We start from the raw sequence: 18,460 nt of genomic DNA on the forward strand, positions 1-18,460 counted from the left end.
CATGAGACCGAATTCCCTTGGGTCTTGGGTTCCCAAGGGAAAACAAGTCTACTCAGAGCGTGTGTCATAAGTGAACTCTGTTTGAAACCACAGCCACCGCGATGCTCCCACAAGGGGGCCATCCCAGGACAGGAGGTGAGACCTGAGTACAAAGCATCGTTCGATGCAGTGCACCAGATCACACTGGCTTCTCCTGCTCCCGCGGTAGCACTTTTTATAAAGACCTTGCCTAGGGTCCCACAGGGTGATACACTGCGTCCACCCTGCTACCTTTCGAGTAAAACACCTTACTCATGGATTGGGTACCCATGGTATTATGGTCGCCTTTTACGACCGGTATACCTACCGTGGGCGTTTATTACCACCGCCCAACATGGTTGCAAAATTTTTACAAATATATTTTTCTTCCCAAGAGCAGCAGCTTTCGTTGCGCCAAAATGCTGCACCAACTTTTCAAAGCGATATTCTAAAATTAATTCATGAAATCCTGCTTGAAAATAATGTGTATGTTCGAAGTTGTATGACTTCTATGGAGCGTATGCCATTCGAATAACTATGGGGATGTAATCCATGCCGACAAAAGCCCGTGGACGATATAATGCCCCGACTACAGGCGAGGTCGCAGTATTGATAGTTAACGAAAATGCTGGTCGATAACACGATAACACTCTCAATCGTGTGTCAGAAAATCATCCTTCACTTGACCCCTTGCAATACCCTATCATATTTTTAAATGGTGAGGACGGTTACAGCATAAATATACCGCAAACTTCTCCAAGCAATGAGGCACCTAACCCACAAAAAACAGTTTCATGTACGCAATTTTATGCATATAAAATTATGATTAGAGAAAATAAATTTAATGCGCTTCTTTAACCGATACTGTGTGGACATGGCTGCTAATCTGATGACCAAAAGGTTGAATTTTATAAGAGCAAAAGACGTTGCGTGAAAATAGTTATATACAACCAAGGCTGTTAACGAAAATTGCAATCCTGAAAATATTGGTCAGTTAGTAAATTTGCCGTCTTCATTTACTGGATCTCCTCGATATTTGCATGAACGTACACAAGACGCCCTCTTATATGCCCATCATTATGGAAGGCTTGACTTATTTATAACATTCACATGCTATCCAGAGTGGAGTGAAATCAAAAACGAATTGTTTTCTAATCAACGACCAAGTGAGCGCCAAGAGTATTCCATATTAAACTACACCAACTCATAAGTTTAATTACAAAACAAGATATTTTTGGAAAGGTTAGGTGCCATATGTTTACTGTTGAATAGCAAAAGTGAGGTTTACCTCACGCGCATATGTGTTTTAATTTGGCTAATAGATAAGATTTTTACCGATGACATGGATCGCATTATATCAACGGAAATTCCAAATAAAGACGAAGATCCGATGTTGTATGATATAATTACTAAAAATATGATCCACGGCCCATGTGGGGTTGATAATTTATTATCGCCCTGCATGTTGAATGGACGATGCTCAAAACGATACCCACGTGAGCTCCAACAGCATACGCCGACCAGGGAAGATGGATATCCAAAATATAGACGAAGGTCTTCTCCGCTCACGTAAATGTAGAGTACTGTCATTCAGTGTAAGCAATAAAATATATTTGTAAGTATGTCAACAAAGGTAGCAAGATTTTCCGTTCAAGATAATAAGGACGAAGTGCAAAATTTTTTGAATGGAAGATATTTAAGCACATCAGAAGGTATTTTGAGATTACTGGGATTTTCGATTCATGAGCAATTTCCAACGGTTGTACATCTATCTGTTCACTTAGAAAATTGACAAAGGGCTTTTGGTACTGCAGGAACCACTATAAACCACTTTGACAGCATTTCTTTTCTTCTTTTTTCAGTTGACGATTTTGCAAAGACTTTGCTTTACTTCGAAGTACCCCCCTATTACACTTGGACTAATAAAATTACAATTAATAAGTCGCAAGGACAAACATTTAGTTATGTTGGCGTAGACCTTCGTAGTCAAGTGTTTTCTCACGGACAACTGGTTCCCCTAATTCCTGGAAATGGTAATAAAACAAAGAATGTTATATTCCCGGAAGTTTTTAATTAATGAAAAAAATTTACCTTATTTTATGTATTAATTTTTTACGTTCTACAACCCAATTTCGACTGCTGAGTGGAACAGCACCTTATTCAAAATTCTTTTCAAAAACGTCCTACCTGAGAATTTGACTCAAAAATGCCGTACCGCAAAATTTGATTGAAGAACGCCCTATTTCAAAATTTTTATAATCTCGGTATAAATTCAATACATTTCGAGCTGATATAAATTCTGAGATGAGGCGTTCTTCAATCAAATTTTGAGATAGGGCATTTTCGAAAAAAATTCTGATGTAGGGTGTTTTTAAAAAGAGTTTTGAGGCGGGACTTTTTGAAAGGCGTTTTGAAATAGTGTGATATAAGTCTCAGCAGTCGTTTTATTTAAGTACCTATTGTTATTTGAATTGTTATCTTTTTGCGTTTTGTTTTCTTTCAATGTTGTTCATTAATAAATCGTTTACAACCCTAACGAATTTAAAAGTGTTTCCTTTTCATGCAATAGAGGGTATTACACTATTACCTTCGTAGCAGATAAACTACATGACATATGTATGTGTATCTCTTCTTTTAAACTATACCCAAATAGCAAAAACTCAATAGATTTACTTTTTGCGGCGTAACGAAGTAAGCCGGGTACTTGCTAGTAATTAATACTTTGGAACATATTAAAACTTTACTCCCACGGCTCCGGAAGAATTTCTTAACACTGTTTTTTGCTTTTGCACACTTTGCGAAAACCCAGCAAGAGGAGAAAGTGGAAGAAATCGAAGAAGACATGACTGTTGAAGCTGACTATGAAGAGTATGAATTCGCTTAAAGTATCGAAAGAGATCAAAATGACAATTAAACTCAATAACCATTATTAATCCGAATAATCTTCATGCAGTTAAATGCTTAATAACGGTTCGTCGAATAGGACTACTGAGAGGTTAGGTTAGATTGAACTGGCGGGTCTATCAGGACCTTACATAGACTGTGTTTAGGCCCAATGCCTAACTTTTACCTGATTGACGGCGCCCCTCCCTAACGTTTTAATAATATTTCCAGCCTCATTTGTGTGCATGCATGCACATGCATGCGTTTCATACACATGCACGTGTGTGTGCAGGTTGTCAGCACCCATACACGTATATGTGGGGTTGTTGTGTGTGTGGCTTTTTTCCCCTCCTTAATACAAGAGGACCTTTTCGCGGCTTAGCGGTTGTCATCAACGGGACAACCGGCCTCTTTCTCGATTGACCGCCAACCAGCACACATCGCAAGGATCACCATCGTCATTTAAAACACCAAGGTAATATTGTAACCACATTGTATATTTTCCTTCACTCTAAATTAATTATTATATTATAACGAGGAAATTCCTCTTTGTGTTCTTATATATTTCTTTTGAGCGAACCATCCACTCCAAGATCGACCCGTGTGCGCCTACCCACTGCCGGTTTCAGACGCACCAAGTCCGAACATTGGTCCTTACTCCCCGAAAAAGGAACTAAAAGCACCTACAAATTACAGTCCACATATCAACCTGCACAGCACATTTCCATACTACACAATTTGCTAGAGGATTGCCACAAAGAAATTTTATTTGCCACAGCAGATCACAGCAGCCAAAAATTGACAAGGAGAAATTTGGAGTTTTTATATTGTACATAGGTGACCAGAGCCACAGCATATTCGCCAACCAAAGCATAGCACAATCAACTTTTCCAGCACAAAAACCAATAAGAAGTAAGTGTTATATTTCTTTCCACTTTTTTTTGAGTGTTGTTTTTTTGCAAAATAAAGGAAAAAAAAACCGTGTACTGCGCGAAAAATTAAAATCAAAAAAAAAGAAGTGAAAAAGTGAAATTATTTAGTGAGCACCAGTTTTTCTTTCCAATTTCAAAAATTAAATCACTTGGTTTATTAATTTTATTTCGATCTTTGTGATTATCTGGTCTATCCCCCCACCAGTGGTAAGGTTTTCCAGACACAACACAAGGAAGAGGGTAACCTAACTTCATTTTCCGCACCATACTAAATAGTTTTGTGTTGTTGTTTTTTTTTTGCACACCACAAACACGAAATTAAGTTCAATTTAATTAATTAATCCGGTGCTCACTTCACTTTTTAAACACTTTTTACACTTTTTTTGCGCTTGATTTCGAATATCGCACGCACTTTTTCACTTTTCCAAAAATACACCCATTATTTGTGGAGGTGGCGAGTGCTCCCCTTTTTTGTTGTTGCCGCTGAGACAAAAAGTTTGTACATTAAATCTTTTGCTATTGTCGCTACTGTGACAAAAGGTCCTTAAAACAAACCCTTTTTTCGTTTTCGCTACTCTGACAAAGTCTGCAATAAACAAAATAAATAATAAACTTCGAATTTCAATAGTGTTTATTTACGGCTGGGCAGGTATTTTTACTCTAAAGGGTTCCATTTCTATAATCGGCAATTTTCTCGTTAATAAACGTAAATAAAACAATGGAAACCTACATCCGTTTAGCAGAATCAATCGCAGAGTTTGATAAAGATTACAGCCTTATTCCGGAGAGCGACCATAGCAAACACACCCTTGCAATACAGCAGGAAGAGTTGCGGCTCTTGTGGAAGAAGGTAAATCTGCTGAGGCAGAAAATACAAGAAGGATGAAAAGAACGTCAACCCTGAGCAAGAACCTCATGGGCACAAAATTCGCCTCCCTGCTTGCGACACGGAAGTTTTTAAAGGGGATTATCTGTCTTGGCCAATTTTTCGCGACCTTTTCACGGCAATTTATATAAAAAATTCCAGCTTGAAAGGGGTGGAAAAGTTATTCCATCTCAACAACAAAACACAGGGCGAAGCAAAAGATATCGTTAAAAAATGCCCTCTCACAAATGAAGGTTTCGAGATGGCCTGGAAAAACTTGTGTGAAAGATACGAGAACAAACGTATCTTAGTTAAAACACAACTACAAATTTTATTCAACTTAAAAAAGTAGAAAGTGAGTGTGGCAGTTCAATAAAAAAGCTGTAAATTATATAAATAATTGTATTTCGTCCCTCAAATGCCACAAAATTGACACTTCCAATTGGGATGCAATCCTGACCTATCTATGCTCAACCAAGTTACCAGAGAGCACGCTGGCTCTTTGGGAGCAAAGTATAGACCATAGAATGGACATATCCAAGTGGGAGGATATGGATAAATTCCTGTCTAATCGGTTTCAGACACTTGAAACAGTGTCTGGTTTTACAGGGCATGCCACTTCGAAAGTGCAAAAACCAAACGTGTTGCGACAATCGTCAGAAACCCCCACGAAAAGAATTGGTGCTTTTCAAACAAAAGAACCCAAGCAAACAATAAAATCAAATTGTAAAATGTGTAAATCCCCTGAACACAGATTACGCAACTGTTCACGCTTCTGCGAGTTAACCCCAGAAGAAAGGATTAAATTTATAAAATCCACAAGTGGCTGCCTGAATTGCTTATCCCCAGGACACACCGTGACGAAGTGCACCAGTTCCTACAACTGTTCCAAATGCCACTCTCGTCACCACACGCTCCTGCATGCGGATACATCTCAGCACACGGCTGTACGCAATCCTTTCAAAGATGCGGATAATATCCCAACAACATCAGCACAGGCGCGACAATCTGCAAACCAGAATGTAAAATCCTGTCATGCCAATTCCAGCACAGGCGTACTATTAGGAACTGCTCGCGTACACATTCACCATAATGGTACCGACTTCTCCGCGCGGGCATTAATTGATTCAGGGTCTGAATGTTCTTTCATGACAGAAAGACTGAAACGCAGAATCAATTTGCCGGCGAGGAAAATGCATGCCCAAGTGTCGGGCATCACCAACGCAGTATCTGCTCAAGTTAGAGAGGCATCCACCATCGAATTACGTTCATCAGTGGATTCATGCTTCAGCTTGACTACTCCAGTTCTGATTCTAGCCAAACTTACTGGGAATCTGCCATCCTGCCATATCAACGCAATGACTATGCAGGCATTCCCAGACTTGGTTCTGGCAGACAAGAGGTTCTACGTCAACGAAGATGTAGACCTCATACTTGGTGGAGACATATATCCCCAAATTATAATGAGCGGTCTGAAAAAGAATGTACTTAATACACTTCTGGCCCAACAGACAGTGTTCGGTTGGATACTAACCGGTCGAGTTGAAGCAGCGAGTCCAACGAAGAGCATCGTGTCATTTTACAACGAGGTTGCATTGGACAACCAATTAAAAGCATTCTGGGAAATAGAAAATGTTCCCAAAAATAAAATGCTTAATGAAGAAGAAAGGTATTGTGAACAGTTATTTAAGGAAACGACAAAACGTGATGAAAATGGGAGGTATACAGTTTCGCTACCATTCAGTCAGGACTACCCTGAAATAATTAAATTAGGGACCGTCCCTAAAGCGCGCATGTTCACAATTCTTCAGAAATGAGGGGCGATTACTGAAAAACCAAGAGTTAGGGAAAGAGTATGTTCGGGTGTTGTCAGAATACGAAACACTTGGACATATGCGAAAAATCAAAAATAATATACCATCCGACGAATCGGATAATTATTTCCTGACCCACCACGCCGTTGTAAAGGCGGAAAGCACCACTACCAAAGTGCGCGTCGTCTTCAACGCGTCAAGTCCGACGGCAAATGGCATTAGTCTAAACGACATACTCCACCCAGGTCCAGTACTCCTAGCAGACTTGCCCATTTTAATTCTACGTTGGAGACTGTACCGCTTTGTCTTTAATAGCGACATAGAAAAGATGTATAGGCAGATTTGGGTGACCGATAATCACGCCAAATTTCAAAGAATTGTCCACCGAACATCCCCCAACGAACCCATCAGTCTTTACGAACTAAGCACTGTCACATTTGGTGTAAACTGCGCGCCCTACCTCGCGATACGGTCACTTCTACAATTGGCTGATGATGTAGAAAATACCCACCCAATAGCATCGGGTATATTACGCGAAAGTATGTATGTCGACGACGTTTTATCTGGAGGGCATACAATAGCGTCAACTATCAAAGCAAGAAACGAGATTCGCGAAGCATTACACTCAGCTGGCTTTCCATTGCGCAAGTGGACATCAAATTGTGAGGAAATCCTTCAGGACATCCCCAAAACGGATCTGCTCAGCGAGGACTTCCTAGCGTTTGAAGAGACTAGCTCGGTAAAGGCACTCGGAATACGATGAAACGCGCATTCAGACATGTTTTACTTCACCGAAGAAGTTTTAGAGAATGGCGAGAACATCACCAAACGCGCAATCCTATCCGCTATAGCAAAACTTTTCGACCCTTTAGGCTGGCTTGCACCAATGGTCATAGTGGCAAAAATACTAATGCAGAATATCTGGTTACAGGGCACCGGGTGGGACGAGCCTGTCTCCCCAACTACCTTAGAACGGTGGGAAAATTTCATCCAACACTATAGCGAAATAGATAACATTAGGATACCGCGGTGGGTAAATTATTCACCGGAAGACGACATAGAAACCCACGGCTTCTGTGACGCCTCCGAGAAAGCATATGCGGCAGCGATATACATGCGCGTGAAAAGAGACGATCAAGTTTTCATACACTTACTTTTAGCAAAAGCCAGAGTAGCGCCAGTGAAAACCATCTCGCTACCACGTTTAGAACTCTGCGGCACCGTGCTCCTTGCAGAAATCATGGAATCAATATTCCGAAACATTCATTTGGGACCAGCAAAAGTTCACCTCTGGACAGATTTAACCATCGTACTCGCATGGATAAGAAAGCCGCCCTGTTCCTGGTCAACCTTAGTCGCACACCGAATCACTAAGATCATCGATACGGTCGGTAGCAAGGGCTGGCTTCACGTGGACTCGGAATCCAATCCAGCGGATCTAGGAAGCAGAGGACTACTTGCATCAGAGTTGGTCAACAATTCGTTGTGGTGGCAGGGACCTTCTTGGCTGCAAGAAGACAATTCCCACTGGCCAGCACAAGAGACCGAATACAAAACGTCCGTTGAAGAGAAGAGGGCACAAACATATGCCACGACAAGTGTAGATCATGTAGATATTCTCGACCGTTTTTCATACTTACCCAGGGCTTTGAAGGTTCTATCATATGTTAGGAGATTCTATAAAAGAACGCATCCTAAAACTAAAGCCACGTTCCACGAAAGGTTGCGTATAATCTCAGCCGATGAGATTAAGGCTACGACTCAAGCATTAATACGAGTCTGCCAGAAACAAAATTACGGTACAGAATATTTAAAATTGAAAAATAGGGAACCTATTGATCGGAAGAGTAAAGAGTACATCAACAAAGATGATATTTTCAGAACAGGAGGGCGTCTAGGGGCTTAAAAAGACATGTCATACAACGAGCGGCATCCGGTCATCTTGCCTTACAATTGCAGGCTGTCTCGCCTTGCAGTCATGATGATTCATCATTATTCCCTTCATGGCGAGAACCAGCTCATGCTCCGCCTTATTCGAACCCAGTATTGGATTCCGAATGTCAAGACAATGATCAGAGCCATCATCCACAATTGCAAAATCTGCATTATTCACAGGAAGCAGGCGCAGTCCCAACTTATGGGTACCCTTCCCTGCGAACGAACTACTTTTACCCGCGCGTTCACCAATACCGGTGTGGATTTCGCGGGGCCTTTCGACATCAAAAGCCACAGCGGTAGGGGATGTCGACTGTCCAAAGGCTAAGTATGCCTCTTTGTCTGTTTCTCCACTAAGGCCATCCACCTAGAAGCCACTAGTGACCTGAGCACCCCATGCTTCCTCGCAGCCTTTTCGCGTTTTATCGCTAGAAGAGGATGTCCGAAAAACATCTACTCCGACAATGGTACGAACTTTGTCGGAGATTCCAGATCTCTACGATCGGAATTCAAAGCCTTCCTGGCAGAAAGCCGAGTCAAAACAGTCTCCAGGTATAGCCATCAAGCATTAACTTGGCATTATTCCATAACGAGTATACCAGAAAAGCCTTTACGCAGACCCTCGGTCTACCACAGAAAACAAAGGCACTTGGCCCATAATCTTTTTTAAATTTTCAAAATTTCAAAACCCAGCGCTCGTTCACCGAAACGAGGCCAATCAACCACCCTAATGCAGATCACATCTGCCACAAAACACTTGATTAGGTTTTTGTGAAGAAAAGATTGCACTGTTTGCAGATATAAAATTTTTTCATCTTGTAATAAATTTAAATTAGAAAATGAACTACAATAACTTAATTATGATCTCTATTAAGCTATACAGTGTTGCACTAATTAAGTTTCCGTGTTTTTCGTATATTAAATATGTGGAAATTCTTCATGATCTTATAATCCTCCAACAAACCTGCCTACCACCGATCCATTCCAACCTTTTTTACGGCCGGATGTCCCTACCGGAAATCCGCTCCAGAAGTTCCCTAAGGCCAACAATATCTAAGAAACCCCGATCCACTTGACATAAATGATATGAATGCCAAACAATCATTAGATTTCCGAACGAAACAAACTAGCGCTATTGAAACAGTTACTAGTGTCGGTGGCTATCCCTCTGCTACTGGTAGCAGCTATGCCAATAATGATCAATTTGAGCAGAAGAGAAAGAAAGAGATTGATTATGATGCCGCAATTGTTGAGGCGAAGAAACTAAGTAATACAATGTCTGCGAAGGAGAGGAAGACTGTAAATATGCGCAAAATATACGCAATGTTTATGATGAGAATCAATTAGATACAAATCCATTCGCAACACAACGTGAGGAATCTGAACGCTTGGCACGTGTTGCCAAACAACAGAAAATCATACGTGAAACACAGCGGCAAAAGAAAGTACTCTCATTGTTACAAAGTGGGACAACATTTGCAAAGGTTACCAATGAAACACCATCTGAGGATATCGAGGCATTCGCCACCTCCGCTTCCACTACAAAAAATTGCTACTACACAAGCAGTACCATTTGTTGCAAGTATTGTTGGTTAGAAAAGATTGGAAAATAAAATTGAAACTGAAGTTGTTATAAAGAAAGATGTTACGGTTCCAATCGCTGCAGCCCAAGTTGGTGGTGATGATGATGATGATAGTGCCAAGCCAGCAGAAGATCAGGTTATTTGCGATGTAATTATAATTGAAGGTAGCTCCTCTGAGGATGATTGCATTATGTTTTCGGAAGATGAAGAAGAAGTGGAGGACGATCCGAATAATAGTGGCTCACATGTGAAAGGTGCATATAATGTACCCGATGAACATTGGCGTGTATTGGTCAACATCGGACATCCAGAGGGTGAAGATGTTATTTTTGTAGCACCACAAATAGAGCGCACTCTAAAACCACATCAAATTGGTGGCGTATAATTTTTGTTCGACAATATTATTGTATTATTGCATCAACGAAACGTTTTAAAAGTTCTAGTGGGTTTGGTTGTATACTATCCCACTCAATGGGATTGGACGCTACAAGCGTTTCGTTTCTGGGATATCTTCCTACGGCATACACCATCCAGGACGGTACTTTGTGTAATGCCTATAAATACGTTGCAAAATTGGGTATCAGATTTCAATATGTGGCTACCGAAATACTCTGATAATCCCGATCACATACACCCGGGGCAATTTGATGTTTTCATACTTAACGATGAGCATGAAACATTGAATGCACGTGCTAAAGTTATACTGAAATGGGCTGAGGAAGGTGGCTATGAATTATTTCGTTTGTTGGCCTTAAAATTGATGACTACACGTAAGAGGCGGAGTGCTAAAGCGGTTAATTGTGAACGAAATGGTTCCGAAGTGAATTCACGTCTAATGGAAAGTGTACATCAAGCGTTAGTTAAACTTGGTCCAGATGTGGATATATGCGATGAGGGTCACCGTATTACAAATGCTCATGTTGGCATATCACTTGCTCTCAAACATATACGCACAAGACGTAGAATTGTTTTAACTGATTATCCATTACAAAATAATCTATTGGAATATTGGCGTATGGTGGATTTTGTACGTCCCAATTATTTTGCTACGCGTAATGAATTTTGCAATATGTTCGAACGTCCCATACTAAATGGACAATGTATTGATTCAACACGCATTACATTCGCTCGTACTTGGGTTTGTGCAACGTCGTTCACATGTTGTACTACAACAAACATTACATAAAAAATTAAAATATGTTATACTAACACGAATGACACAATTTCAACGCCAACCATATGATACATTTGTGAATGAGATTGTGCGTACTAAATCTGTTCCTAATTCATTAAAAGCATTTGCGGTTGGTCGGAAAATATGGAATCATCCGGATTTGCTGTACACTGTCTCGAAAAGGAAAGAAATTGGTTGGGAATTAGAAATGGAAGAATCTGAAGTGATTGGTGTATCAGCTGTTGTGCCTCCTGTTGCTTCTGCTGCTACTGCTATCATGCCGGAATCGAAAAATCCAAATCCTTATGAGGATAAATCTATAGCAGCTAATACCGAACGAAGGGTGCAAACAAGTAAACCAAGAGAAGAGTTTAGTCTCCCTGAGGTAAACTCTTCTGCATCAGCGGAGAATATGGAATGCATATCGAAACCGAACTATGTTCGTAGGGTGCCGCAACGTGCCGACGAGACTGAAAACGGAAACTAATGGAACCGCTGGTTTTTCGCAAATTGTCGATTTGGATACAAAGGAAATTAAAACAGTTGAAACTGGTATTGATATGACCCTATGTCCCATAATTAAGAATGAATCACTACAACCCGATAGAACTACACATTCTATGTTATCAAATACAAGTGGTACTGCCACGGCTGGGGCTTTTATAGAAGATTGTAAAATTGTAACGCCCGAAAATGCGGTGAACACTGAAGAGGATGTTGCCAAGGTCAAACACACTCCATGAATGGGCTATTGATTTAATGAAAAAACATCGAGATGGCATTGTAGAGAATTCACCAAAAATGGAAATTCTGTTTTGTATACTAAATGAAAGTGTCAAACTTGGCGTACGCGTGCTGCTTTTCGGTCAAAGTCTATTAACATTAAATTTAACAGAAACATTTTTTCAAATGGCATACATACCCGGTACGAATATACATTGGGCATGAGGAGTATCTTATTTCTGCTTGGACGGTTCACCAACTCCTCAAGAGCGCGAACATTTTGTAAATTAATTCAATTCATATCATGGCGTAAAGTTGTTTTTGATTTCAACCCGTGCGGGGTTACTGGGTATTAATCTTGTTGGCGCTAATCGTGTTATAGTTTTTGAGGCTAACTGGAATCCTTGTCACGATACACAAGCAGTTTATAGAATATATCGTTATGACCAAAGAAAGTCCTGTTTCGTGTATAGAATAATTAATTGAGAAAAATATGTAGGCTGCACGTCAGGCCACGCCGTAGTAAAAAATGAAATGAAAGAACGGAAAATCACTTGATACATTTCCCGTTGTTTCAATTCATAGGAATTTTACATTCTATACACGGGTATGTATGAATGTGCGTTTTTTTGTCTTTGCCGTTGGTATGCTGGTACCAGTGAGCGGAATTCTAAAAAGGGAATGGTAGTAGACGAAAAAAGGAAAATAGTAGTAGTTGGTAGTTTTTACCAAGAAAACAACAGCTACAGTTCATATTTGTACCAAACAATTAACAATGTATTGTAAAACAAATAACGCCCATTTCAAGGAAATGACACCTTTAAAACACGTAAACAAGACAAAATTACATGTACATTTGTATATACCTACATAGCCCTGCAAAAATCGTGTGACCAAAAACGCCCACAGCCACACGAATTTTTGACAGCGGTGACGATTTGGAATGAAAAATTGTGCAAATGAAATAGCATGCTGACAAATTTTGCTTTCCCACAATGTATCATGCTCTCTCTCACCTGTTATTTTTATAGGGATAGCAAAACACGTCATTTTTGCGTGCAAAAAAATCCGCCATTTCTTATTCAGCAGAGACAGCAAAACATTTGGTGGTGGAAAATTTTTTCAATTTTGAGAGTTTTAAGTGGAATATCTCCGGAAAGATTTAAAATTAAGAGGGAGTTCTCCAGATCACAAATATATATATTTTAAAGTGCGCAAACTTATAATTTAAAAGTTATTTGGTGTTAAAGTTTGTAAATTTCTATACAAATTTTATATGTGTATACGTATATATATGTGGCAGCACAGCTTTGTAATGTCATCAATAAAATATATATATATATGTGCATGTTGCTACAAAAGCGCGATTGATTTAATAAAAACATTTATAATAAGTAAAAACAATGCAAAAATGAAAAGTGAAATATACAAAAATGCAATTTAAGTTTATCGTTGCCAATTAATATAGAAATGTATGTGGATTAAGGTTTTGAAAGATGTGTAAATTGTAATTTAAAGTGCTATAGAAATTTGCTAAATTTGCAAACTTTAACAACAAATAACTTTTAAATTATAAGTTTTCGCACTTTAAAATATATATATTTGTGATCGGGAGAACTCCCTCTTTCATTTGATACCAAGTTTTACCCCGAACTCGGGGGGTGCTATTCTAAAATTTTCCCAGTCTTCAATATACAATGATTTTTGCTGTTTATTTCGACAAACATTTTTGATTTGATTTTTGTGCTCATCGAAAGAATTCACAATTATATAGCACCATGCCGCGAATTATGATAAAAGGTGGTGTGTGGAGAAACACTGAGGTAAGCATTTGACGCGACTGGTTACTCTTGGCCGTTTATTAACTAAATTGATAACTTTCAGGATGAAATCCTCAAAGCAGCTATAATGAAATATGGCAAAAACCAGTGGTCACGTATTGCATCACTGCTGCACCGCAACTCTGCCAAGCAATGTAAGGCATGCTGGTACGAATGGCTTGATCCTAGCATAAAGAAGACAGAATGGTCACGGGAGGAGGATGAAAAGTTTTTGCATTTTGCCAAATTAATGCCAACACAATGGCGTACAATTGCGCCTATTATTTCAGAGGGTTAACTGGCACCAATAGTTCACACCAAATTGTTAGGTACAGGATTCGCCACGGGTAGGTGAGGTTGGCAATCACAACCCCTTGAATCATTTTGGTCGGCAGGTATGCCGCGGATATATTCTTGGCACTTGTTATTGATGGCTTTTATGATGCCACCAACACAACCTGGACAGACCCCAATGCTCAGTCAACCACCCAAGCCGGGTCAACCCCCAATACCCGGACACGTCCGGACGTCCTGGTTATAATGTATGCTAATACAACTAATAATTTACAAATTTGCTGATTATTTTTGTGTTATTTTCTTTAGCAACCACCTGCACCTGTTACTGGTAAATATCAACAGCCGCAACGCTTCCCAAGGCAGTCGGTTCTATGTACCGGAGCGACTCGGGATTTTTCCCGACCAAGGACTGTCATTTCAGTGTGACCCCATCTAATTTGTTTCGTCCCTCCCACAAATTGTCATCCTCCCAGCAGCTCCTTGCAGCAGGACTGCTCCATATTCTCTTACTCCGGGAAGGCATCGAATCCAATCCGGGTCCGTCTCCTGACCCCGGTCCTGAGAAATGGTTTTGCTGCATCTGCCGGAAAAGAATCTTTTTACTCTGTTCAGTATGTCTCGTGTAAGGGATGGTTGCATCGGACAGGTTCTGGACTTGATCCCAAAACCCGGCATCCACGTAACTTTTATAAATCTTTTGTGGCTCCTTGCTGTTCACGCCCAAGGGCGTCCCGTAGTCTACGTCTAAGCGCCCCCCACTACCTTCCAGCAGCCCCGCTGCTCAGCAAGCCACAACAAGTACCCGCTGCTGCTCGCAACCCACGGCGCCAACAAATCAAACAGCTGCTACCCCTCATAACTACAATCTTCGTAGTAGAGTCGGAAGCAATGCCGAGCAACAGCCCCTGCCCCCGTCTTCTCCCTCCCACCCTCTTTTCCGGCAGCGATCGTGTAGGTCAGGGAAACAGAATCTTAGTCCCTACCTCCGTTTGCACCGTTTGCCAGCACAGAATATATATGTTTGCGACATCCGCCCAATGCAGCTCCTGCTTTGGGTGGTGCCACTTTCCTAGATGTTCTGGTCTCCGCTACGGCAACCCCCCGACGGGTTTCATCGCGCCATGTTGCCAGGTCGCAAATCCAAATCATCCGGGTACCCCAATGCTTGCCCAAGGACACCCAGTCCTAGGGCCACAACAGCAATTGCGTCCTGGCCTTCCACAACCCAGGCGTAGTCACTTACCCCCAGAGTGGCGACGTCTCCCCTTATGCACTTCAGAATTCTGCAGTTAAACTGTAATGGACTAACTGGGAAGATTGCGGAGATAGTCGACATCATCCGCATTGCTGCGATTCAAGAGACTAAACTCACAGCAAGATCTGCATTGCAGACCCGCTCTGGGTATAACGTCCACAGGAAAGACCCCGAGAGCGGAAATGGAGGCGGTCTCACGTTTATCATACACCACTCTGTGCAATATTATATATTTGATCCTGGCATCGACCGCAGGGACAATGTCTTAGAACGTCAAGGCCTATCTGTCCGGTCAGGCGATGAAAACCTAGAAATCATAAACATCTACATCCCTCCTGCCACCTGTTGCCCCAGTGGATACCGACCTAATATCAGGGCCTTACTCACTGGCAACAATCGCATTATCTTAGGCGATTTCAATGCCCATCATGATCTATGGCATTCAAACTTGCGGGCGGACAGTAGGGGTGAGATGTTGGCGGATCAAATAGAAGAAACGACGTTCTGCACAATAAACGGAGACGCCCCCACACGTATGGTAGGAAGCTGTCACAACTCGCCAGATATCTCAATCGTGAGCGCAGAACTCGTAAACTGCGTCAACTGGCAGCCGATGGTAACATTGGCATCCGACCACCTGCCCATACTTATTTCGCTTGAGCATACCGCCGACTTCATCCTCACTGAAAAACGCACTTTCATAAACTTCAAATAAGGAAAGTAGGAAGAATATAAATCCTTTACAGAAAGCCGCCTAGCTGCCCTCCCTATCCCGACTGATGCCCGCCAAGGGGAGCGTGCCTTCCGCAAGGTCATTAAATCCGCCTCGGCACATTTCATTCCCGCCGGGAGAATTCCCGAAATCCGGCCCCACTTCCCGGCGGAGGCCGCAAACTTAGCGAGAGAACGTGACCTTATAAGACAGCTTGATCCAGGCGACCCCCAAATAAGGGATATAAACCAGCGCATCACATTGCTTGTGGATGAACACAAGCGGCTAAAATGGGAGGAGCACCTAAGAGGTTGTAACCTCTCTACCGGTGTGGGTAAACTTTGGTCCACAGTAAAGTCCCTATCGAATCCGACTAAGCACAAAGACAAAGTTTCCATCGCCTTTGGCGACAAAGTGCTGTCGGACGCGAAAAAATGCGCGAGCGCTTTCTGCCGACAATATATAATGCATCCTACGGGCGACAAAGATAGACGGAGAGCCAATAAACGCGCACATAAACACAAGTTCAGCGCGTCACCAATCACCATCACCGCTAAAGAAGTTGAGGACGCCATTGGTCGTGCTAAACCATCCAAAGCAGTGGGCCCAGACGGCATAGCCATGCCGATGCTTAAAAACCTAGGGAAAGAGGGTTTCAAATATTTACCGCATGTCTTCAATCTGTCTCTTTCCACCTTTGTCATACCTGAGAAATGGAAAATGGCCAAGGTGGTCCCGCTACTAAAGCCTGGGAAACCAGCTAACATAGGTGAGTCGTATCGTCCGATATCTCTCCTATCGCCAGTGGCAAAGACACTTGAAGCCATTTTGCTCCCTTATTTCCAAGCAAATTTGCAGCTGGCCCCTCATCAGCATGGCTTCAGAAAACTGCATAGCACTACCACCGCGCTAAATGCCATTAGCACCCAGATAAATTGCAGTTTAAATCAATACCCCCACCATAGAACAGTACTCGTAGCGCTAGACCTATCAAAAGCTTTTGATACGGTCAACCATGGCTCGTTACTGCAGGACCTGGAAGGGTCTACACTTCCCCCATGTCTTAAGAGGTGGACCGGAAATTATCTGGGTGGTCGGCAGGCATCGGTGCTATTTAGAAACGAAACATCAAACCCAAGGAGAATTAAACAAGGGGTGCCACAGGGTGGTGTCCTATCCCCACTTTTGTTTAATTTCTACATATCTAAGCTACCTTCACCACCCGAAGGAGTCACAATCGTTTCCTACGCCGATGACTGCACAATAATGGCCACAGGCCCAGGCCCAAAGATCGATGCGCTATGCAATAAAATAAACGGCTACCTCCCTGATCTCTCCAGTTTTTTCGCCTCGCGAAACCTGGCATTATCACCGACTAAATCTTCCGCGACCTTATTTACAACATGGACGCCCCAAATGTCGACCATTTTGAACATCCACGTCGATGGCACTACGCTACCGACTGTCCTACACCCCAAAATCTTGGGTTTGACGTTTGATCAGGATCTACATTTTGGTGAGCACGCAGCCGCAATTGCTCCGGGAATTCAGAGCCGTAACAAAATCCTCACATCCCTCGCTGGCAGTACTTGGGGAAAAGATAAATAAACGCTCATGACTACATACAAAGCAATTAATCAGCCGATTACGTGCTACGCGTCACCCATATGGTCGCCAAGCCTAAAAATCACCCACTGGAAGAAACTACAGGCCTGCCAAAATACTGCTCTCAGAATCGCCACGGGCTATCTTCTTATGTCTCCAGAACACCATCTGTATAATGAGGCGAGAATACTCCCCATCAGGGAGAGAAATGAGATGCTGACCAAACAGTTCCTGTTGAATACCCAGAAACCTGGGCATCCCAACAGACATCTGATTGATGAACCAGCACCGCCTAGGGACTTAAGGAGTCATCTCCGTAAGCATTTTGAGAAAATACGGCACCTGAGAACCCAGCCGTATGAAGTGAAAAAACACAAGCAGGTCCTTGGTGAACTCCATAAACAGGCGTCGGACCTTTATGCCGGGAATTGCCCGGTGAATCCAGTACTTAACGAAAATTATCCAAAACTTGCGGAAGAGGAACGCATACTCCCCAGGGAAACGAGTGTCACTCTTGCTCAACTTCGTTCTGGATACTGTAACAGGTTAAACTCTTACCTATCCATAATCAACCCCGACATACAAAATGTATGCCCCGCTTGCAATGTGTTCCCACATGACACCAACCATCTCTTCAATTGTAATGTGGAACCAACGCCTCTAACACCCCTTTCCTTATGGTCCACCCCTGTTGAAACGGCAAGTTTCCTTGGACTCCCGTTAGAGGATATTGATGACAATTTGTGATCGGTCGCGGCTATTAGGTGGGGCGAGCATTGCTACAACAACAACAACAACAGCCGAAACACTATGATCAAGCCCAACGCCGTTTAGATCCCGATCA

General features: G+C 42.0%; 1 pseudogene; it reads left to right on the top strand.

Annotated features, from left to right (window-relative positions):
• Nucleotides 1-9,393: 9,393 nt before the first annotated feature.
• LOC137235065 (helicase ARIP4-like) lies at nt 9,394-12,413 on the top strand (annotated as a pseudogene).
• Nucleotides 12,414-18,460: the final 6,047 nt, after the last annotated feature.

This window comes from Eurosta solidaginis, chromosome X (assembly GCF_040869045.1).
Source record: "Eurosta solidaginis isolate ZX-2024a chromosome X, ASM4086904v1, whole genome shotgun sequence".
Classification (NCBI taxonomy): Eukaryota; Metazoa; Arthropoda; class Insecta; order Diptera; family Tephritidae; genus Eurosta; species Eurosta solidaginis.